The sequence below is a fragment of the Amyelois transitella genome, chromosome 27, assembly GCF_032362555.1.
Source record: "Amyelois transitella isolate CPQ chromosome 27, ilAmyTran1.1, whole genome shotgun sequence".
NCBI classification, from domain to species: domain Eukaryota; kingdom Metazoa; phylum Arthropoda; class Insecta; order Lepidoptera; family Pyralidae; genus Amyelois; species Amyelois transitella.
In genome coordinates, this window is record NC_083530.1 from 3,442,885 (window position 1) to 3,468,316 (window position 25,432).

Genomic DNA, 25,432 nt, shown 5'->3' on the forward strand with positions numbered 1-25,432 from the left:
TTTAATGAAATAAATAAATAATAGATACAAATTGTTCAGGATTCAGGTAAATATTAGTGGTTAGCAATAAAACTATTACAGCTAAGATTTAATACAAATCGCGCTCCCCGAGTTCTATATCCAAAGAGATAAAGATATAACCGGGACTAACGCCAGGAGAAAGATATTAATTTATATTTTATGGAACATCATACAAACAATAACGAACGTCAGGCAATTTATCTTAGTTTATGTATGTTTATTTATTAATAAGTTTATACATATATATATATATTTAGTGGATAGGTTATCTATTATATATGTCTATTATCTGTATTTATGTTAGTATATTATTATACTGTTGCTAATAACTGTGACTTGACGCTTTTTACTGAATAATCTATTTCCTTTATTGTTTGACTGGAAGAGATCCCTTCATGGGATAAGTCCGCCATTGTAAGTGATTTGTTTCTTTTATAACTATGTACTTACTATTTTCTTGTTACTGTGTAAATTTCTATGCCATAAAGATATTACAAACAAACAAATAAACCAACAATACTTACTTCAAATATTTTCGAAGTTATAACTTGCTATTCATTCATCGTTTCCTTACTTTGTTTCAAAATCTCGCTGTCAGTGCCACCACACCCTAAGGGGAGGGTCTTGGCCTACGTGTGAATTTCACTTGAATAACAATGTATATTTTCTTATTCTGTGCCATATTTTTTTCCTGTTTTAGGCCCGCGAAGTAACATAAATATGAATTGACGTTTTTTGGGATCTCTATAGTTTGAGTTTTGTTTATCCTGTAGGGTTTTTTTGTTAAAACGCTGACGGTGGAAGGGTCTCATGAAAATATTGCGTATAAACTTGAAGTATTAGGGTTTATTTATCATTGTGTTTATTGTCTTTGAGATATTGGATTGGATTTTTTGAAAGGCGGATTATTTTGAGAATAATTAAAATGAAAACCGAAGGTTGACTTAAAATGGTCTTTTCGTATTGGTGACCTGTGGTTCCCGGAACCAATAGAAAGAAGAATAGGACAATTCAATTTTTTTCCTATGAATGTCGTAAAAGGCTAAGGGATAGGCTTTTAAACTTAGGATTCTTCTTTTAGGTGACGGGCTAGCAACCTGTCACTATATGAATCTCAATTCTATCATTAAGTCAACATCAGTCGTATCAAGACTGCTGGCTCTGTTTTCCCCGCACGGAATATAGGCGTGATTATATGTATGTACGTATATTTCGGACTATATTTGTGCTGTACCAAAAAAATCTAACCCTTTAAAACCTTTTTTTTCCGTTCCCGCAGGAATTTTGAGAAACTGAAATATCCCAAGTCCCAAACGTTTATGATAATTAACTATACAGTCTAATGAAACGTGAAGAGGTAACAACTAACCAAACTCATATTCCCATTTACGTTACGATATCGACAATGTTCAAATGGAAATCCTATAAGTACACTGTAAAAATCTTAACAATGAACAAAACGAAATCTCAGTTCAGAAGCCTTAAAAAAATACAAATTACTCGGCGAAACCTCACAACAAATAAGTCACATTTTGCCTGACAAACTTCTCCCTTTTTCATCTTGGCAGAAAGAGCGTCGCAAAATTAAAATAGGCATGAAGGTTTCTTAGGAGGGTATTACATATTATTAACATTTCTTTTTCAATATCTCCCGTTACTGAGTGATTAAAAAACTGACAACGCACAGTCATTAAGATGCCGTGGTGTGATTTCCGGTACTATAAAATATAACCACTCCACGTCTTTTCCATGGATGTCGTAAAAGGTGATTAAGGGATAGGCTAGGATAATAAACTTGAGATTCCTCTTTTAGGCTACCAACTTATCACTTTTCGAATTTCAATTCCATCGCTAAGCCATATCTGAACGTGGCCTTCCAGTATTAGCAAGACTGTTCGCTCTATCTACCCCGCAAAAAATTGAGATATCTAACATTATTTAAATGATTTTGTATGCATATTTCTGTCGAAAGTTGAAAACTCAGATTCTTACATAAATACATAAAATCACGCCTCTTTCCCGGAGGGGTAGAGACTACCTCTTTCCACTTGCCACGATCTCTGCATACTTCCTTCGCTTCATCCACATTCATAACTCTCTTCATGCAAGCTCGGCGGTTTCGGGTACTCTTGACCTGACCCTTTACCAGGACGTCCTTAATTTGATCAAGCTACGTTCGTCTAGGCCTTCCCACTCCGACCTTTCCCTCCACACCCTCCTTGTAGGTATATGTGCTTAGTCAACCTGCTTTCATTCATCCTCTCCACATGACCAAACCATCTTAACATACTCTTTTCTATTCCACTCAGATTCTATAAGCAGAATGACACGTAATAAGACCTCAGAAACAGAATTTACCTGTTGAATATGAAAGAAAACTTTGAACTGCTGCGAGCAGACAGCCACTATATTCAGACCATTAAAAGTAATGGGTATGTAACTTTATTATAAGGTATTCTTTTTAAGTGCCGTGTGGTTCCCGGCACCATTACAAAAAAGAATAGGACCACTCCATCTCTTTCCCATGGATGTCATAAAAAACGGCTAAGGGATAGGCTTATAAACTTGGGGTTCCTCTTTTAGGCGATGGGCTAGCAACCTGTCACTATTTGAATCTCAATTCTATCACTAAGCCAAACAGCTGAGCATGGCCTATCAGTCTTTTCAAGACTGGTGGCTCTGTCTACCCCGCTAGGGATATAGACATGATCATATGTATGTATATATGTATTCTTTTTAAAGAGTGTCAAATCAATACTGCACACCCTGGTGCCATAGTAAATCTAAATAAGTATATCTACAAAAAAACCGTTCCGTTACTGATGGACAAAAAGATAGTTACGACCCAAACCGTGATGAATTTAGATCTTCTTTCTCCTAGCTTTAGTTCCGGTTGCATTCTCATCTCTCTGGATAGGATAGGAGTCCAGGGTGTTCAATTAAAAAAAAAAAAATTGTTGATGGCAACATTTTTTTTTTGCTTCCGTTTCTCTTTCCGCTTTGGTGTGCATCGTTTATATTGTTAAATTAATAAATACATAATTATATAAATTTCAAACGTTTTTATGTTCTTTCCCCGAACACAGGGTATGCCTTTGACCACGAAACCTAAATTGGATGAGTCAGGTTTTCACACGAAGCGACTCCCGTCTGACCTCCGTGACCTATGCAGGTAAACCTAACTCGTATTGGATTATAACACATACAGCCGCCTGAATGTGCAGGTTTCCTCACGATGTTTTCCGTCACCGTAAGAGCATCGGTTGGTATTCAAACTAATATATAGATATTGGTACATGGCCTAGGTGGGATTTGAACCTGTGCCTTTCTGCGCAGTTCAACCGGGCACCTTATCGATTCGATCACCAACGATAAAAAGTGAAAGATTTAGATAAAGTACCTTTAAAATGTTTGCTAACTGAATGAATTTCTTGACCAAAAAAACAATGAATCGTGGTTCAGAGTAACACAGGCTTCTGACTCGGAATGTTCATAGCTCTAACAACCGCCATTTTAACGAATTCTTAATTCAAATTTAATGTAGTTCATGCACAAGAATCACTATCAACAAACTAACCGTGAGAAAAAATCAACGCATTACGCTAACAAATAAAACTGGCAAAGTGTAAGTCGCATTCATTTACAAAGAGTTTGTTACATATTATTTGATTGACTTTGTTGTATAACTTTTTATTGAATAATTCTTATGGACTGATGTCTTTAGTTTGAAAGCGAATATTTCATTAAATGTTGATATCTTAAAATAAAAACTGTTTTAGCAAGCTCCAATCATTCTACAAAGACCTATCTAACAATAACCTGAAAGGCTGTATACATTTTAGTAATTATTTCTTCCCTCGATTTCATGAATTGTTGATTATTATTTTTTTACATCACAACATCGTAGTAAGCTATAAATATACCTAACAGATATAACAAAACAATAAGGGTCCCGTTTTTGTCATATGTTCACGGTACCCTAAAATTGGTGTTCAGTCTTAAAGATAATTAAGGAAGTGTATCTTCTCTTAAACGGTATACATTAGTGGTTAAATATATTACCGGTCGTATAGTAAGCTATATTATTCGGGTGCGTGCATAGATGTAAGAGAAAGCGTGTTTGATAAACCATTATTTGTAAGTAAGTAAATGCTTTATTGTTCACTAAAGGAGTACATTACAAATATAAACAGTACAGTACAAAGGCGGGCTTATCCCTATCTCTTCCAGCCAACCTGGCAATAAGATAGTATAATATATATAGTATTAAAGTTTGTGGCATTTTAGGTAACACGTTGTAGGTAAAAGAGATGAGTGATAATTTGAAGATCCATAGAATAAGTGCATTAACCTAAATAACAACTATTTATACAAAATTAAAAAAAAAATCGTTTTGCTAAAGACACGAGATCTAACAAGTAGCCGCCAAAGGAGATCATCATCACAAGAGAGATCCATGGGAGAAAGATAAAGTGGTTCTATTTTTTTTTGTATTGGTGCCGGGAACCACACGGCACTTTTTGATCGAGTTTAATTATCACTAACTTTTACCCGCTCACTGGATAAATAAAGGTAGTAATAGTATAGTGGAACAATCGCTTATCCTATCACTAAGACTGCATGACAATCGGTACGATATCCGTTCGTGTGTGAACTGTATTTATCATCAGTTAATGCCTTGAGTAATTCCTCATTACGTAATATTAGTAAGCAGACTAAGGGAAAAAGCACATAATAAAAAAATCCAACGTTACGTCGTGTGGTTTGAATGAAAATATACCAGCTCTTTCTCACGGATGTCGAGAAAGGCGAGTAAGGGAATAAGCCTATTCAATTAATGCAGTTGCTTCACTTCCCGCACATATTGTAAATGGCATTTAAAGAAAAGGCTTATTATAAACTTGGCATTGTTCTTTTTGTTAGGCTAGCGACCTGTCACTATCTGAATTTCAATTCCATCATTAAACCGTTCAGCTGAACGTGGCTCCGTGACGTCTAACCCGTAAGGTCGAAGTGATACTTTAGGCCCACTGGAAAAAGATGGAGTTATCATCTTCGAAAATTCTGAGAATCACGAAACTAAAAGAGAGAAAGATTCTTCACTTTCAAACATCAAATACACTTTGAAGAAACCACAAAATCGATTATAACATCATCAGCAACACTCCAGTACCACTCAAAAGATTAAATTATCAACTTGGCTAACAAATTGCTCCAGTAATTATCTTTCTATCATTTGTTACGTTGTAGCCTTGACCTGACCGCTTTCCGTTCCTGTTGCGACCGTTTGTTCGACCCATTTAAGTCGTTTGTAAGTTTACATACATAAAATCACGCCTCTTTCCCGGAGGGGTAGGCAGAGACTACCTCTTTCCACTTGCCACGATCTCTGCATATTTCCTTCGCTTCATCCACATTCATAACTCTTTTCATGCAAGCTCGGCGGTTTCGGGTACTTTTGACCTGACCCTTCACCAGGACGTCCTTAATTTGATCAAGATACGTTCGTCGTTTGTAGTTTCAGCACATAATATCTACTCGTAGTACTACGAGTAGATATTAAGAGCGTTGGTGGTCGAATCAATAAGGTGGTAGGTTAAAATGCGTGATGCGCAGAAAGGAACAGGTTCAAATCCCACCCAGGTCATGTATCAATGACTATTTTCAAAGTTATGTACATTAGTTTAACTACTAACCAATGCTCTTACAGTGAGGAGAAACATCACGAGGAAACCAGAAAACTTAGGTAACCGGATGTGTAACCATGATGAACGTGCCCCTAGATTCACAGCATGACGATATTTTAATGGAGCAACTCAAAATTTAGAAAATTATATCTTTGAAAAATAATTTTGTCTTGAAGTAAACAAAGTAGTAAAAAATAAAAAATTTATACATACATTTTTTCATAAAGTCACGTCTATATCCCTTACGGGGTAAACCGAGCCAATAGTCCCGAAAAGACTGAATGGCCACGTTCAGCTGCTCGGCTTAATGATGGAATTGAGATCCGAATAGTGACAGGTTGCTAGCCCATCGCCTAAAAAAAGGATTGCAATTTTATAAGCCTATCCCTTAGTCATCTTTTACGACATCCTTGGGAAAGAGATGGAGTGGTCCTATTCTTTTTTTGTATTGGTACCGGGAACCACACAATAAAATTTATATAAATTTAAGTTCCTTTAAAATGTAGCGTACCGTCTTGTCTCGTTAAACTAACTATATACAAAGATGTCATACATACATAAATCGATATGGGAATGTACATATACGAATGTTAGAAACAATACCCTTTCGATATAATATATTAAAAAAGTATAGGTAATCTTTTATAGAAATTTAAAAAAAAACTTTATAATAAGAGCTAAAGGGAACAAACTACAAAATCCCTGCGATTAAAACAGATATCTTGAACTTCGTGTCAAGACAGTTCGTGGGTTTGCCTGCCTTTAAGCTCCGGAACCTTGATATACCATTGTAGTATAACACAATAGTAAACACAAGCTATGTATTGTGCTTGGCTTGTAATGGGACTAGAATGAATAAGGTGTTCAACACATTTTTGTATTTATAGTGTTACTTACTAGAATCTGACCGAAATTGTACCTCATTCTCACGCGATGTTCTTGAGTTTGCCTGGAAGAGATTACATTTTCGGAAAGGCCGCCTTTTGTGCATTATCTAAGCTTAAACATAGGATAATTCTGAGCGAATTCATAACAACAGCGTTATATATTGTATGCTACAGTAATAATAATAATTAAAATGTATTGCTTCTCTATCGCATCGGTGCAAACTGTAAAGATAGAATTAAGGTTCTGAAATAAATAAGTAAATAAATAAGATATTACGTTGTTTTTATGAGCAATACATTGATTCATTCATGTTCTTACCACTTTTGGATCGTTGAATTAAGCTTATTTAGACTTCATTCCCATGCAACTACGAATATTGTAAAATACACATACACACACACATACATTTTGTTTGTAATGTAATGTATATTGCAATATGCATGTGCACTTTGTCGCACCACAAACTTAAAGTTTTTCTGTTTGGTCAGCTGGCAGAGAATGCCAAACGGCATTCAGTCCACCTTTTGTACATCTTTTTGTGCAATCAATTGGATGTTATTAGTTGGATGTGTAATCATGATCTACGATGTATGGATGATGAATATGTTCCTTGCAAAAGTTGCCGAGGTGGAGTCACTTCGTGTTCTTACATGAAGCAACTTCCATCTGCCCTCTATTTACAGCTCACCCAATCCAGGGCAGACAAAAAGCGCACCTCAGGCTTAGTAGAAGTGAGGTAAAAAGAAGAGATAAAGCAACTACCGTCTGACCTTCGAAGACAATATAACCTTGATAAAAATGTTTATCTGATATAATCCACAGCCAAAATAATATAATAAAACAAACAAAAGTCCTACACAAATAATTAACCAGTAACATAGAAATCGGAATAACATTAGACAATAGAGATGCCTGTACTTATAACCATATAATGATTCTTCATTTGCGCTTTGGAAACGGTACTATATAGTAGACATAATATTTCGATATGTGTTATAGGTAATGCACGAAGTTTTCTTTGTAGCTCTATTAAGTAACATACTCGTAAAGACGTTGAGGTGGTGGTTACCGTCATTTGCGATGACAAATTTAGCAGAACCAGTTCCGTGTGGTTTCTAGCACTTTAGAATAAAGCCAATCAATCTCTTTCCCACTGATGCAGTTAAAGACGTCTAAGGGTCAGATACCGATAAGTTTACAGAGGTCAAACGGAAGTCAAGTCGTGCAAAAACCTGACTCACCCAATCCAGGATCATCATCAAAAGCACAATCCCGACTTATCTCCAGAAGGAGGAAGATTTATCAGTACTTACCACTTCTATAGTCTTGTATTGTTCCAAATTCTACGCCCAAGAATGATATTCTGTCATCTCAGCTGTATATTTATTGTAATTAATACGGAGAAATTGGGGTAAAGACGAACAGACATTCTGAACGTAGAATTAATGATATAGCCTCGAGCTGATAGGAATATTAAGTTTTAATTGTAGGGTTGATTATAAACGCGAATATTTGGAGATTAAGGTTTGAGACGTATTATATTAACCTACATAACAAGAATGAGTGTTACGACAATGATTACTTTTTTTTATCGAAATTTAAATAATGTAAGCACATACATAGTCTCTTTTACTTACGTAGTAAACAGAGCCCGAAAAGATTGACGTCGACGTTCTCTCTTTTTTTACCAAAATTTTAAAAACAACAATGTTAAAAGCAAGCCCTATTTTTTGTGTAGTTCTATGTATTTCTTCCTATTAATGAAAAGTTAATAGGTTTTTCAAATATTTGTAAATTTATGCAAGTAAAAGCCACAACTTTATTTAAAATTTTAAAAATGTATAACATGAACGATACCACAAGCTTGTCTCTAGTACATCTAACAATAATTTGTCCAATCACCATTAATGAATATTAATAGTTTTTTATATACAGTACATCCACATAAGTAGGTACAATGTTTTGGAGTTATCGTTGCGACGGATCTACAGCCGTAGTCGTCTTTATGCTTTCTTAAGCCGATTAAATGACCGTTTCTCAAATTATCAGTTAAGGGGAAGCGTTGCTTTTGACGACTGAGCTGGTCAGTCACAAATTAAAAATATAAAAATATCTTCACGGTGAAATATGTAATAGTTAACTATAGTTACATATTTCACCGTGAAGATATTTTACGGACTCTGAAATTATATTTTATTTTTTAAGATTTTGCGCAAATAGTAGTTAACAAACTTACATTTATTACTAGACGAATTTTCGCATTTAGAATACCTCATTGTAATAAAAATAAAATAAAACACATTTATTTTGGGAATAATACAATAAAAGGACAGGAAGTAGAATTTATTAGAACTGTTTTTTTGACAATTCTTGAAGTCATATTGCTTCATCTTAAACCGCATGCATTGACAGACGTGTACCAGTTTCGGGCGCCGCACTATCAATCAGGAGGCTAACACGCGTTAACGGACTGTTTGGTGATACACACAGGGAGCTTGTAAAGAATGGATGCGGTAGTTTGATTCATTAGTTTGATTAGTGATGTGAGCGTGGGTTCGCACTATCTCGTCGCCGCCGACGGCGAAACGGGCCGAATCATGGGAGGAGTTCGCTACTCTCACGTTTGCTCTCTACCAGCATATTTTTTCTTGACTTCCTACAAAATCTCTATAGGATTTTTATGGGGGCTGAAGATATAGTCTCGCGGAGCTATGCCATCGCCGAAAGGTCGGCCTTATTCTGAAGACCTCCGGATTTTCTTGTTTTGGAAATAAATGATCCTAAACACCATAAGAATGTTGGTTGCGATACAGAAGCCTTACTTAATTTAAATATTTTTTTCCTTGTGCTTCACAATCTTGCCTCTCTGAGAAAAACCCGGCCGCTTTGACTATGAACTTGGATTAGATTAAGAAAAAAAAAATTGGAAAAAAATGATCATTTTCTTCTACTACAATTTTGATATAATATATTAACTAGTAAACGGAGGCTTCTTTAAAGCATAGTGACAGGTTGCCAGCCGATCGCATACAAGAAGAATCCCAAGTTTATTAGCATATCCCTAAGTTACCTTTTACGACATCCATGGAAATAATATGAAGTGGTCCAAGCTGTAATATTTAATGATGCCGCATCAAATTTTACCTCCTTCACGTCAAAACGCGGCGGTCGAGTAGCCAACAGCCAACCCGTCTGACTGGTATGACAAATTATATTTTTTAACCCTCATTTGCGGTCGCCGGGACACTTGAGATCTGGCTACACGACTTGAGAAGATGGTAAGTGATCTGATGTGATAAAAAGTTTGAAAAATTCACTTCGGATAGTGGGTGAAAATTTTATATTTCAAACAAATTGACTTTCATCAAAATTAATATTATGCAAAATTCAACACGGACTCTTAAAGCATACTCCATACTTATATGATAATCTAGGAAGTGTATTTGTTTGTTTTTCTTTAACGTCATATCCAGAAATCTGATTGTCATGAAATTGTGAACGTGGCCTATCAGTCCGCTCAGGACTGTTGGCTCTGTCTACCCCGCAAGGGATATAGACGTGATTATATGTATGTATGTATGTATGAAATTGTGTATTATATAGCATAGAGAAGGTCACAGGGTTCTTTTGTCGTGGGCTAAGAAACAATTTAGTATGTTTCAGGCTGTTTTCTCTTTCTCTACGGGTAGAGTTGGGTAGGATGGGTAGAGAGGGGTAGAGCGAGGAAGAGTGGGGTGGAGTGGCGTACAATTGGGTAGGGTGGGGTAGAGCGAGGAAGAGTGGGGTGGAGTGGCGTACAATTGGGTAGGGTGGGGTAGAGCGAGGAAGAGTGGGGTGGAGTGGCGTACAATTGGGTAGGGTGGGGTAGAGCGAGGAAGAGTGGGGTGGAGTGGCGTACAATTGGGTAGGGTGGGGTAGAGCGAGGAAGAGTGGGGTGGAGTGGCGTACAATTGGGTAGGGTGGGGTAGAGCGAGGAAGAGTGGGGTGAAGTGACGTACAATGGGGTATTGTGGGGTAGAGCGAGGAAGAGTGGGGTAGAGTATGATAGAGTGGGGTGGAGTGGCATACAATGGGGTAGAGTGGGGTATAGTATTTTTAAGCATAGAATAGAATAGAATAGCTTTATTTTCAAAATTCGATACAAGGTATCACTTATTGATCATAACATGACTTAAGTTTAATTATATCTACTACCCTATCCAAAGCGCATGTAGAGAAGAAGCAGCGAAACAAACGATACTGCAGCATTGTCGCCGATATCTGAAAATAATAATTTCAATACACAAACATATGTCTAAATATGTATCTAATTTTATCCAGATAATAAGAGCTCATAGCCATAACTCTTAAAAAAATGAGTCCTTAAAAAACTAAGCACAAAAAGCTCAACAGAAACACCTGCAAAAATTACTTAACTAAGTTCATCTAAATTTCACTCTCAAAGTTATTATGACATAGTAGATTATGAGTTGAAACTTTTGTTATATTAAAAACGTCTACCATTTTGTCTGACTTTTTATCTAACTAGCTTTTGTCTGCGACTGTGCTCGCACACATTTAATTATTGTAAATCTCGCAAGAACTTATTTTTTTTCCAAAGTCTAACTTCTTTCATCATTTTTTAGCCAGGACTTCCCCCACTTATTTGATGAAGGTCTTCATTCGTCTAGACATTCAGTTGTCCTCAGTTACCAGACACGTACCGATTTTCTCACAATATTTCTACATATACATATAATCACGTCTATATCCCTTGCGGGGTAGACAGAGCCAACAGTCTTGTAAAGACTGATAGGCCACGTTCAGCTATTTGGCTTTAAGATAGAATTGAGATTCAAATAGTGACAGGTTGCTGGACCATCGCCTAAAAAAGAATCCCAAGTTTGTTAGCCTATCCCTTAGTCGCCTTTTACGACAAACATGGGAAAGAGATGGAGTGGTCCTATTCTTTTTTGTATTGGTGCCGGGAACCACATTATGATTTAATACATACAAACATACAAACTCACTCTTTTCCGGAGGGGTAGGCAGAGACTACCTCTTTCCACTTGCCACGATCTCTGCATACTTCCTTCGCTTCATCCACATTCATAACTCTCTTCATGCAAGTTCGGCGGTTTCGGGTACTTTTGATCTGACCCTTTACCAGGACGTCCTTAATTTGATCAAGATACGTTCGTCTAGGTCTTATAATTCTTCTATTATTCTTTAATATTTAAATTAATATTGTTTATAATCCCACCATCTTCTAGCATAATCTTAATACTCTTCACGAGAAGTTTAAGTCTCGCAGATCTTTAGAATTTTCACACAAGCCAACTTGCCTCCCGGATTAAGTTTTTATTATAAGCCTGGCCTGCTTTCGTAATTGTTTCTGAAACTTAAATTGTTATTTTATAAACTTTTAGAATATCCATTAAAGTAATTTTATCTCGCAAGTATGAAACTGTATTATTTGTCTCAGTTTTATCTATGACGGGGGTTTGGCGATATATTATTATATACGCCAAAAGTCACAAAAAAATTGAATCACGCGACGCTATCAGTCATGAACAGCGAAAAACCTAAATCGTGCAAGCAAAGATTTTACGGATTGGAGCTATATATACAACCTCCGACACAACATCGTCGGAGCCGCGGTTCCCCAGGCATAAAACTCCATGCCTGGCGGAAGATCTTCCCTTTGGTGGCAGTCGAGCCGAATCATTACTCCCGTTACACAGGGGGACCCCAGACTTCATACATACATACATAAAATCACGCCTCTTTCCCGGAGGGGTAGGCAGAGACTACCTCTTTCCACTTGCCACGATCTCTGCATACTTCCTTCGCTTCATCCACATTCATAACTCTCTTCATACAAGCTCGGCGGTTTCGGGTACTTTTGACCTGACCCTTTACCAGGACGTCCTTAATTTGATCAAGATACGTTCGTCTAGGTCTTCCCACTTCATCTGTAACAATATCCTCAATTGGATAGTTAAATCAGGATTTTAAACGAAGCGACTCTCGTCTAGCCTCACAACGTTGCTTTCCTTAGAAAACATACCCCACGTGGGCAACACTTAGTAATTTTTGAGATAATAAAAAAGATCCGTGTGGTTCCAGGCACCAATACAAAAAAGAATAGGACCACTCCATCTCATCCCATGTCGTAAAACGCGACTAAGGGATAGGCTTATAAAATTGCGATCCCTTTTTTTAGGCGATGGGCTAGCAACCTGTCACTATTCTGATCTAAATTCCATCATTAAGCCGAGCAGCTGAACGTGTCCATTAAGTCTTATCGGGACTATTGGCTCTGTCTACCCCGTAAGGGATATAGACGTGACTATATACATATGTATGTATGTATGTATAAAAAAGATCATTCGCAATTCGTTCCCCAAGTTCCACCTTCACAGTTACTGTACAAAATACCAATTGGACTACAGATAAAAACATTCATACAATGTAAGATGTGATCGCGTCACGATTTCCACATTAATAAAGACAAGACATATCAATTTTATCGATAAAGATGTAGACACAATCGATTTTTAATCTGCGCTGCCAGTTGCCATGTTTGGTTTAAGATGGTTTCAAAAAAGGAACAGAAAAATCTAATTAAGAGAGCTTAAAGCTGATTATTCACGTGCTGTTTTGTCGTGTAGTAAAAGAAGTTTAAGGCTCTTTAGAATGGAAAATTTTGGCCACTCAGTAACTTTACAGTCATAAAAGAACATTAAGAAAATACGATATTTTATTTATGATCGAAGATTTGATTCCCTTAGATCCTTTTACAACGATCCAAGTTTTTAGTTTTTACCCCCGACGAAAAAAGATTGGTTTTCTTAGTTTGACGTGCTTGTCTGTCTGTGGCGTCACAGCTCATAAACGGATGAATCGATTTCAATTTAGTACTTATAGGCAATTTATATGCAAGTATCCTTAGACATGTTTGATCAAAATCGGTTGAGCCGTTTTAAAGTTTTGGAAGTTAAAAATGGTGAAAGAAGACCGAATGTCGGCGAATATACTCGAGTGAAAGGGTATTTAATTGATAATGCTCTTACCATACCCTTGGTGCAAAAAAAAAATATGATATAAGTATAGTTTCAGTCTTTTTTTATTTGAATGTTCTTATAATTACTCGTAGGAGCTCCCGTCTGACCTCAGCAGCCCTGACCAATATTAGAATCAGATAAATGTTGCATATCCAGTTGTGTGAATGTGCAAGTAACTTCATGATTTCTTTCAACTTAAGAGCATTAAGTAAGCAATCAAACTGATGAATAAATAAATAAATAAATTTATACAGGACATATTAAACATATTGAGTTAGCCTCGAACGATACTATATTTTATAATAATAATAAATACTTATATAGAAAACATCCAAGACCCAGTCCAATCAGAATAAGTTCTTTTCTCATCATGCCCTGGCCAGGATTCGAACCCGGGACCTCCGTTGTCACAGCCAAGCGTACTACCGCTGCGCCACAGAGGCCGTCGAGTGAATACTTAGAAAAGAATGAAAAATAAAGAATTTGAACTTGTGCACACACTTTTTTATTCCGCATCATACATCAAAACTTCTCTATAGGCTGAATAGAAAGAGATAGGTGTAGTTTTCTTTATTTCAGGTTTTTCGCAATATGTTTATATTTATTTTCAAAATAAGAATAATTACCATCATTCACCCAAGTTCCACAAATAAATGATTATAATTATAGGGATTTTAGTGCGGTTCTGCAAATGGAAAGCATTATGCTTGTTTAAAAATCAGCTCTTGTGTACAAATCTTTACTATCGCCAATAAATAACATATAACTACCGCCCATCGGTAGCGGATTCGAACGGGCGATTAGTGTTCGACAGTCATAGATGGATTATTTATGGAATACAACGACATTTTGATGCCTGCAAATCTGTGTTTGTTTATTTTTTATTTCGAGTTTGATATGTTTTGCACGTGTTTAATCCTATGATACTATCATAATATTATATCGTTAATGTGAAATTGTTTGTCTTTCACGTCAAAATCACTTAACCGGTTAAACTTAATTGGTGCCGTGTGGTTCCCGGCACCAATTTATTTTAACTAGATGTTTTTTTCCAAAGATGTTATAAAAAACATCTAAAGGATGGGCTTATCAACTTAGGATTTTTCTTTTAGACGATAGGTTAGCAACCTGTTACTATTTGCATCTCAATTCTAACATTAAGCCAAGCAGCTGAAGGTTTGCTATCTATTTTTTCAAGACTGTTGGTTCTGTCTACCCCGTAACGAATCTAGACGTGAATGTATGTATAACTCAACCGATCTCCATGACATTTTGCTTTCATAAAGTGCGCAGTACAAAATTCATTCTGGTATATTTATTTAATAGAAACTTTTTCGACTTGATCCCTTGCGGGGTAGACACAATCAACAATCACAATATTCGAAGGCCCGTTTGGCTACATGATTCGATGATAAAATTGAGATCAAGATATAGTGACATTTGCCAAAAAAAAGAAGCCTCATCACGATTTTTCAATTTATATTTTCAACATTTTATTGATTGAAATATCGAGTTTCCAATCGATTTGATCAGATCGTATCAAAATCAACTTGTCATCATGTTTCCGATAAGTCAAACATCTCAAGATTAAATTCATTCGATGAACGAGTAAGATTTTTGCACAATAATTTTTGTAGGAAAGTTTCAAAATATCACCCTGTATATTTGTTTACTCAACCTGCTTTTAATGGTCATAAGTTACCTGGTTATAAGTTGCCAGCTAACTTATGACCATTAAAAGCATTGCCTTAAAGAAATTTACTAACCTTTAGTAGATTTGTTTTTTTTTTCGCTATTAGACCAGCTCGCACCAGCTAGATGGTTCTCCCCTACTCTTGCTGCATTTAACAACGAACATTCTCATAGGGTGGAAATTCAGAGCAAATATATTGGTTATAAAAAAGCAAAAAATCTATATTCGTGAATTTTAGTCTTAACCTGAATAAGTAAGATATTCCAAAATAGGCTGAAGTTAGGCACTATAATACACTAACTACACTCCTAGGTAAGTTTATGTTTAAAACAACCCCAATCTATATTAACTTGTCGGTGTAAATATAGTCTTCGTCGGTATTAACGCTAAAGTTTTGTCAGTTTTCAATGGACACCGCCTCTTACACCGTAATGTAAGACTTCTAAAATTAAAACATTCTTCAAATTTTATTATTGGCAAAGCGTTCTAATCTAGTATAGTCTACGTTTCAGCTTAGCCAAAAAAGTCTCCGTTTCTCAGATTGTTATCTCCTAAATCTTATTTCTAAATCGATTCCTGTGAAATTTTGGTAAGAGTTTAGAAATACAAGCAATGCAAATCAAGAGTGGTTTATTGTCAATTTTGATTTTTTTTATGGCGGATTTAGCCTAGTTGACTTCGGACTTTTTGGCTCTTGCCACCATTTTGTGACGCCGAAATAACAAAAAAAATTCAATTTCTATAAAAAGATATTTTCACCAACAAAGTCAAAAGATTAATTATTTGTTTATGATGCGATCTGAGTGATATTCTCAAGGGATGTTTTTTGTTTTCAGTTCAGTTTTACTTTACTGCGAAATTTCGGTGTTTAAATAAATATTTTAGACCCTCAAAAAATGTAAACAGAAAAAATCGCGGGTGTAGTTATTGAAATGAAACATTGTGAATTCGTTACGGTGTGAGTGGCGGTGAATCCACTCACTACAAACACTAGTGCAACTTCACGGTTTTAGTTCAACTAGTTACATTTTATGGATGTTACTCACGATCCCAACATTTCACTGCATACACGTATCTCATTGTGCTGTTTTATTATAGTGTTCTTTCTTTTTGTTTCAGTAATTACATATTTGATTCATTTATTTGGCGAACGAAATGAAACACTTACAGTTTCTCAAGTGTGTTTTTATGATTAAAATGTTTTTTTCTTCTTCATCACATTATTACTGATTAAAGATTTATGATGTCCTCCAATAACCTACTTTTGCTGGTATTGAGGTCTCACACGGTCTTAGTATGCTATGTAAAGATTGACCATAGTTTGTCGGTCCGAAACTTCTCATTACAATTATATTACTAACGACTTGTATTTCTTTTTTATCAAACTACTTGTTAACTGTAACACCGCCTTAATAGTATGTTTCACCAGCTGTTGAACGGTTTCCGTCTATCTTCTTACTATCTGGAAGGCCCAAAGCGTTTCGTTACACAAAAACGATGTGTAGGATACAAAAAACAAATGGTTGACACGTGATAGCCGGCGGCAAGTGTGCTTTTCATTTGTTTAGCCGAGATATGAGATGTTTTGGAAATGACAAATAGATATTATTTTATAGACACACGTAGAAAGTCTGCATCATGCGTTATTCGTTGCCTGAAATTTTAGTTCAAATATTCGACTGACAGAGAATACCAACTAACATTCTTAATGCGAAAGTAGTTTTTTTTTGGTTGATACCACTTCAAGCTTTATCTAATGAACCAAAATTATTGAAATTTTGCGTATTTTTAATAAAGAGCCTGGAAGGCCATTTTAATTCCAGTAAAAACTTAATGTGGGTAAAAAATGGAGCTTTATAGTGCTCTCTCTTGACCTGATCTTAGCCAGGAGATACACGATTTGAACAAGATACGTTTTGAGGGCATTCCGTACTAAGTAAAAATAAGTCTATATCCCTTGCGGGGTTGACAGAGCCAACAGGGTTGAAAGGACTGAACGGCCACGTTCAGCTATTTGGCTTAATGATAGAATTGATATTCAAATAGTGACAGGTTGCTAGCCCATCGCCTAAAAAAGGATCCCAAGTTTGTAAGCCTATCCCTTGGTCGCCTTTTACGACATCCATGGGAAAGAGATGGAGTGGTCCCATTTTTTTTTGTATTGGTGCCGGGAACTTCACGGCACCGAGGAATAATAGTTATTTTAAAAAATAATTTTAATACAAAACACGAGCCAATCCTCATAATGACAGCTTCACAATGTATAATTAAAATCGGGTAACAGATTAATGTGAGTTGGCACAAAAAAATGGTCAAGGGTGTGTCCAAATTTCGATTGCGGATTCTGCATACTAAGTATAAGAAGTCATCCATGCAAGAGTGAATAAGCACTATTTGACCTTACGTGCCACACTTAAGACCTCATTTTGTTTATCACCAGGCAGATTGAGGTCAAGTGCACTCAAATATATTATTTTTAAAAAAATGGGAATATATGCGGTTTCCTGGTAGAGATTGCATAATGTGATAAGGCTGATAATTTGTACATTACTATGACATAAGTTTAGGAAAAATTTAAAGTTACAATTTTATGTGCAATAAAAATTGTATTCTATCTATCTGTGTCACCGATCAATTTTGAGGTAATAATTCATTTTTTGTATGCATGTATATTTGTAACGCGAAAACTTTCGAAACGCTGGTCTGATTTCATGAAATTTAAAATACGTGTTTTTAATAGAATTTTCTAGTTCAAAGGACACCAATGTTGCTTCAGTCGTTTGTGAGATATTCACAATTTTGTAAAAAAATTAAAGTGTTGACGAAATCTAAGTACCTACGCGGCAAAGGCCTAGTATTACCTCATTGAAAAACAAAATACATCATATAAGAAAAAATCATATTCAATAAACAATTTTCAATAAATTCAATTATAATAATTTGCATGGTATAATTAATGGCTGACCAGGAGGAAATATGTTTTGTTTTTACACCTTTTGTAAACCCTCGTCAAAAGCAATTAAATATTCTATTCTAAGGAATTTCCTCTTTTCAAGTTTCAAGTTAAGGAACCCTATAAATGTTAATCTTAATTGAAGAGGCCCATTTTTGTTGACTGAATAATCGCCTGATTGATGTAATTTTAATTAATATGGACGTGGATAGCTTTTGTAGACAGGAATGATAAGGCTTCATAGGAAAGAAAATATATTTACTTACTAAAACTATATTACTCATATTCAGATATTTATTTTATTCATGATAAAATCAAGAGAAGAGCTAAAAACTTGGGATTCTTCTTTTAGGCGATTGGTTAGCAACCTGTCACTATTAGAATTTCAATTCCGGCATAATGTGGCCTTTCAGCTTTTTCAGGGCTGCGGGCTCTGTCTACCTTACAAGGGATAAAGACATTGGTTCTATGTATATATGTAAAAAGTAATAAATAACAGTACCAAGCAAGATATATAGCAGAAATCGTGTCAAGTGGATAGTGTGTGGTCTCTGCCTGCCCCTCCGGGAAAGAAGCGTGATCATATGTATGTATGTATGTACATATGTATAAACCAAGCACACAAATAATCAAATATATATCAATAATAACATCCCATTCACCAATCCATAATAATAACCCATCCATATTAATAATCATATCCTTTAGTAGCCTTTTACAACATCCATCGGATAGATACAGAGTTCTATTCTAAAGTACAGGAAACCACACGGCACTTTTTCTGTTATAGGTCAATGAATACTGCCTTCGTACAGTAAGTTAAATCGCCAACATGATGCCGTTGCAAATTCCATAATAATGTTTGTCTTAGAGAACCTGACGCTTAATATCATAGAATTCAAACCAGCAGTTCTCAAGTTTCAGTCTAGGTAACTTATATATTAGCACACAATTTCCGGTTCGACTGTCTGCTTATTTCAAATAGCTTGAATACACATACGTACATATGGTCACATCTATATCCCTTGCGGGGTAGACAGAGCCACCAGTCTTGAAAACACTGAATGGCCACGTTCTAGCTGAACTATTGGTTTAATGATAGAATTGAGATTCAAATAGTGACAGGTTGCTAGCCCATCGCCTTAAAAAAATCCCAAGTTTGTAAGCCTATCCCTTAGTCAAGTCCTAGTCCTTAGTAGGAAAGAGATGGAGTGTTCCTATTCTTTTTTGTATTGGTGCCGGGAACCACACATACATAATCAAATCATGCCTCTCGTAGGGGTAGGCAGAGACTACATTTTTCCACTTGTCGATAATACCTGCATACTTTTTCGCTTCATCCACATTCAGAACTCTATTTATGCAAGTTAGTCCGGTTCAGGTACTCTTGACTTATCTTTTTTTTTTTCAATTCAAAATCATAAAGTATGTCAGTTGAATTACAGTTACCGCTTATAAATAGGTACAATATGAACCCTGTTGGGCATCGCAATTATAAAATAACCAGCTGTGCTCGCAACTTCGTCCGCGTGGAATAGTTATTTTGGGCTTAATTGAAGCCCTCAATAATTAATAATTTTACCCATTTTTTTTTTCGCATTTTCCATTATTTCTTTGCTCCTTATTGTTGCAACGTGATGTTATATAGCCTCAAGCCTTCCTCGATAAACGGTCTATTCAACGAAAAAAGAATTTTTCAATTCGAACCAGTAGTTCCTGAGTTCCGGACGAAGTCGCGGGTACAGCTAGGGAATACACCTATTAAGATCAAATATATATTATAAGATGTTTTTCATATATTAAGAAAATGATATGTAAATATAAAAAAATATATTTAAATGTCAATATTTCTATAGTTTACAAACTCGTCCAGCGTATGCCAGAACATCTCCGATTTGACCAAGGTATGTACGTCTAGGCCTTTCCACTCCAACGTTCCTATTCACACACAAAGGGAGTGTGATTTATTTTACTTTTTTATTACAGCTTATGTGGCTAAACCACTGAACCAATTTATATGAAATCCATATTCATACAATCACGTCTGTATCCCTTGCGGGATAGACAGAGTCAACAGTATTGAAAGACTGAAAAATGTATAATTTGTATGATTTTTTTTTTGTTTATTCTGAGTTTAAGAGAAACCGTGGACTTAATAAAACGTACGTAGGTAACGACAACCACAAGGCAGAGATGTACTCGTATTGAACCTATTCAAAAATTCAGATCACATCATACCTAATCTCGCGCTCAAAATATATCATAAATATATTTTTTTTTTTATAGTTAGGCACAGAATAAAACATTCAAGATAGCATAAAAAGCCTTGAAACTAAAGTAGAACAACAGAAATCTGATAAAACATTCATCCGCGCTTGCTGAGCCTCACTTAGCTTACATATGGTAAGACAATATTCCATTCAACCGTTTCGGGGTTCAACTCAAAATAGTACCTACCCTTTTAAGGATTACTTTTGCCTTTTTACATACAATATGTACATATTTGTGCCGTGTGGTTGCCGCACCTATGGATAAAGAATAGAACTACTCCATCTCTTTCTCATGGATGTAGTTCTATTCTTAAAAGGCGACTAAGGGATAGGCTTATAAACTTGGAATTCTTCTTTTAGGCGATGAGCTAGCTACTTGCCACTATTTGAATCTCAATTCTACCAACAGCTGAACGTGGCCTATCAGTATTTCAAGACTGTTGGCTCTGTCTACCCCGCAAGGGATATAGACGTGATTATAAGTATTTATGTATTAATTCGTGTCTGGGTATGATGCACTTCTAATCGCATTTGACTAAATCATACTTTATTTTAATTTACGTACATATTATGTAAGTGTCAACATAAAAATCGCGCCTCTCTCCCAGAGGGGTAGACTGAATCTTTCTAGTTCTCACGATCCCTGCACATTTCTTTCGCTTCATTCAAATTTATAAGTATCTTCGTTGATTCATAACTTTTATTGAAAAATATGTGATTTATACATGAAGCGGAACCATTAGATTATTGGGCAATATTTTTCAACTTGTGTCACACTCAAACCTATTACGGCTAAATTTTTAATGACCAGGGTTCAAATATAAAAGGGTTTTCATTTCATATGGCGTACTAATCACTGGTCGTTGGTTTTGAAATGACAACTACATTAATAATACCTTTGAGAAATACCTTTTTAAGTTATTTCATCAACTAACTTAAAAACATACTTACACAATCCACATTTCCTCAGAAAAAAAGCCGCCAAAGCAAATGATTTGTTTCTTTTATAACTATGTATGTACTATTTTCTTGTTACTGTGTTAATTTCTATGCAACAAAGATATTACAAACAAAAAAATTGTTTGCAACGAACAAACTGTATAAAACTTTTAGACCGATTATGATTCCATTCCCTTGGAAATTTTAGGAAATCCTCTCTCTTCTACATCACATAAGGACACTACAATCAACAAATTTCAGGGCTGTAGACACAGCGGATGTTTGTTGTCTGTCAGACACTGAGTATCGGAAGAAGTTTATGTACATACATACATACATAATGGTCACGTCTATATCCCTTGCGGGGTAGACAGAGCCAACAGTCTTGAAAAGACTGAATGGCCACGTTCAGCTATTTTAGTTTCAAGGCTTTTTATGCTATCTTGAATGTTTTATTCTGTGCTTAACTATAAAAAAAATACATTTATGATATATTTTGAGCGCGAGATTAGGTATGATGTGATCAGAATTTTTGAATAGGTTCAATACGAGTACATCTCTGCCTTGTGGGTGTCGTTACCTACGTACGTTTTAATTAAGTCCACGGTTTCTCTTAAACTCAGAATAAACAAAAAAAAATTATACAAATTATAGATTTTTCAGTCTTTCAATACTGTTAGCTCTGTCTACCCCGCAAGGGATATAGACGTGACCATATGTATGTGTATTCAAGCTATTTGAAATAAGCAGACAGTCAAACCGGAAATTGTGTGCTAATATATAAGTTACCTAGACTGAAACTTGGGAACTGCTAGTTTGAATTCCATGATATTAAGCGTCAGGTTCTCTAAGACAAACATTATTATGGAATTTACAACGGCATCATGTTGGCGATTTAATTTACTGTACGAAGGCTGTATTCAGTGACCTATAACACAAAAACGTGTCGTGTGGTTTCCTGTACTTTAGAATAGAACTCTGTATCTTTCCGATGGATGTTGTAGAAGGCGACTAAAGGATAGACTTATAAAATTGGGATTCCTCTTGGAATGTTGATGTGTGACACAAAACGATATTTGTGTGCTTGGTACGAGTACATACATATATATGGTCACGTCTATATCCCTTGCGGGGTAGACAGAGCCAACAGTCTTGAAAAGACTGAATGGCCACGTTCAGCTATTTGGCTTAATGATAGAATTGAGATTCAAATTGTGACAGATTGCTAGCCCATCGCCTAAAAAAGAATCCCAAGTTTGTAAGCCTATCCTTTAGTCGCCTTTTACGACATCCATGGGAAAGAGATGGAGTGGTCCTATTCTTTTTTGTATTGGTGCCGGGAACCACACAGCAGCAAGTTTATGTTTATATACATATATCGAAAAACAAAAATCTTTCCCCACTTTACCTTAACACAAAGAAACCGCGGCTCCCTTAAATCATTTTAAAATTGGCCACCGAGTAATTACACTGTCTGCAAACATTAATATCTTCTAGTCACGCAATGTACTACAAAGTTCACTAAATAAAAAATCTTTTTATCACCTTTAACGCCCTCGGAATTAGGTCCAAAATTCAATAAGTTATTAGATGTTATTGTACGCGTATTATATTCACAGTACATTTTACCCCAGCTTCGTCCGCGCGAATTTAGCGCTACATACAAAAAAAGGTTTTATGCAAATCCCACGGAGACTAAAGTTCTAATAGGGATGAAAGGTACCCTATGTCCTTTTTCAGACTCCTCTTTATATTATACGTGAAATTTCAAGAAGATCAGTTTAGATGATAACGCTTGAAGAGGTATCAAACAAACTGACTCCGAATCTATAATATTAGTTGAGTTGAGCGTCAGTAGTCGAATCAGTTATAAACGTGATGCGCAGAAAGGCACGGGTTCAAATGCCATGTATCAATGACTCCTTTTTTAATATTATTTACATTAGTTTGAATACCAACCGATGCTCTTACGGTGAGGTAAAAAATCGTGAGGAAACCTGCACATTCAGGCAACTGGATGTCTAACCATGGATCCAATACGGGTTTGGTTTATATTTGCGGAGGTCGGATGAGAGTCGCTTCGTGTAAAAACCTGTCTCTCTCAATCCAGGATCCATGATCAAAGGCAAACCCCGGGCTCCTCTCCAGGAGCGGTGAGGATGCAACCGGGACTAAAGCCAGGAGGAAGAAGATATACATACATACATACATATGATCACGTCTATATCCCTAGCGGGGTAGGCAGAGCCACCACTTTTGAAAAGACTGATAGGCCACGCTCAGCTGTTTGGCTTTGTGATAGAATTGAGATTCAAATAGTGACAGGTTGCTTGCCCATCGCCTAATTGAGGAATCCCAAGTTTATAAGCCTATTCCTTAGTCGCCTTTTACGACATCCGTGGGAAAGAGATGGGGAACCACACGGCACACAGGAAGAAGATAAATAAGTATATTTTTCCTTGTGTGAGTGTATACAGTTAAAGGTCATGTAGCTGTCTTATTTACATGATTGTTTTTAGTAGTGTTTCTGCCTGTGTTACTTTTGATTTCCTCCCACGAAAGTAACTAGAGCATAACAGCAATGTATTTAACAGTATTCTGCTATAAATGTAAATGGAGGAGGTATTTTTGTATTAAATTGAAAGGTCCGTAGGGCCTATAAAATTACTAGTTGTGCCCGCGACTTCGTCCGAGTGGAATAGTTATTTTGGGCATCATTGAAGCCCTCAAGGATAAATAATTTCCCCCGTTTTTTTTTTCACATTTTCCTTTATTTCTATGCTCCTTATAATTGCAGCGTGATGTTATATAGCGTAAAGCCTTCGTCGATAAATGGTCTATTCAACGCAAAAAGAATTTTTCAATTCGAACCAGAAGATCCTGAGATAAGCGCGTTCAAACAAACAAACAAACCCTTCAGTTTTATAATATTAGTATAGATGAGGTATTATATCACTTAACATACCTACATGTAGTCACGCTTACATCTCTTGCGGGGTAGACAGAGCTAACAGTTTCAAAAAGACTGAAAGGCAACGTTCAGCTGTTTGGCTTTATCATAGAATTTATATTCAAATAGTCAGAGATTGCTGAGCCATCGCCTATAAGAAGAATCCCAAGCCTATCCCTTACGACTTCCATGGGAAAGAGTGGTCCTATTCTTCTTTCTATTCGTGCCGGGAACCTCAAGGCACGTAATTGAGTTATTGAAAAAAAAAAAATTTCATTCTTATACGGATTTCAAAATTACAAATTCAAATTTTTGATGTTGCAAACATTTATTATGCATTAGTAGACATACTTACACATAAAGGCACCTACTTAGTATCACATTACATTTTAAGATCTAATTATAATTGTTTTATTCTTAACAATAAAACACCGCATCCATTTGAAACGTTTCACACATCGCAGTTTTCACGCATCACACAATGCGCACTCGCCCCAAATACTCCGTGCACTAACCGACCTTGCATTGTTCTCAGCATTGAGATTTCGTCTTCGCCATAGTATAAGTTGGCATAGAAGGTTATATTTATTCTACAGCTAAGGCCTATGTAGTAATTATTTTATTTGACATGATATCGCCAGGTATGAAATAGGGTGAATTAGATTCTCCGTAAAGAACTGTCAGTATCGTTGAATCTCAGATACATCAATAAACCATTAAAGAGCAAAAGTCCATATACATAACCATGGACTATGATCATATATTTATATGAACAATATCTATAGTAATATTATACAGCTGAAGAGTTTGTTTGTTTAAACGCTAATCTCAGGAACTACTGGTTCGAATTGAAAAATTCTTTTTGCGTTGAATAGACCATATATCGAGGAAGGCTTGAAGCTATATAACATCACGGTGCAACTATACAGAGCAAAGAAATTAAAGAAAATGCGAAAAATACGGGGAAAATTATTCATCTTCGAGG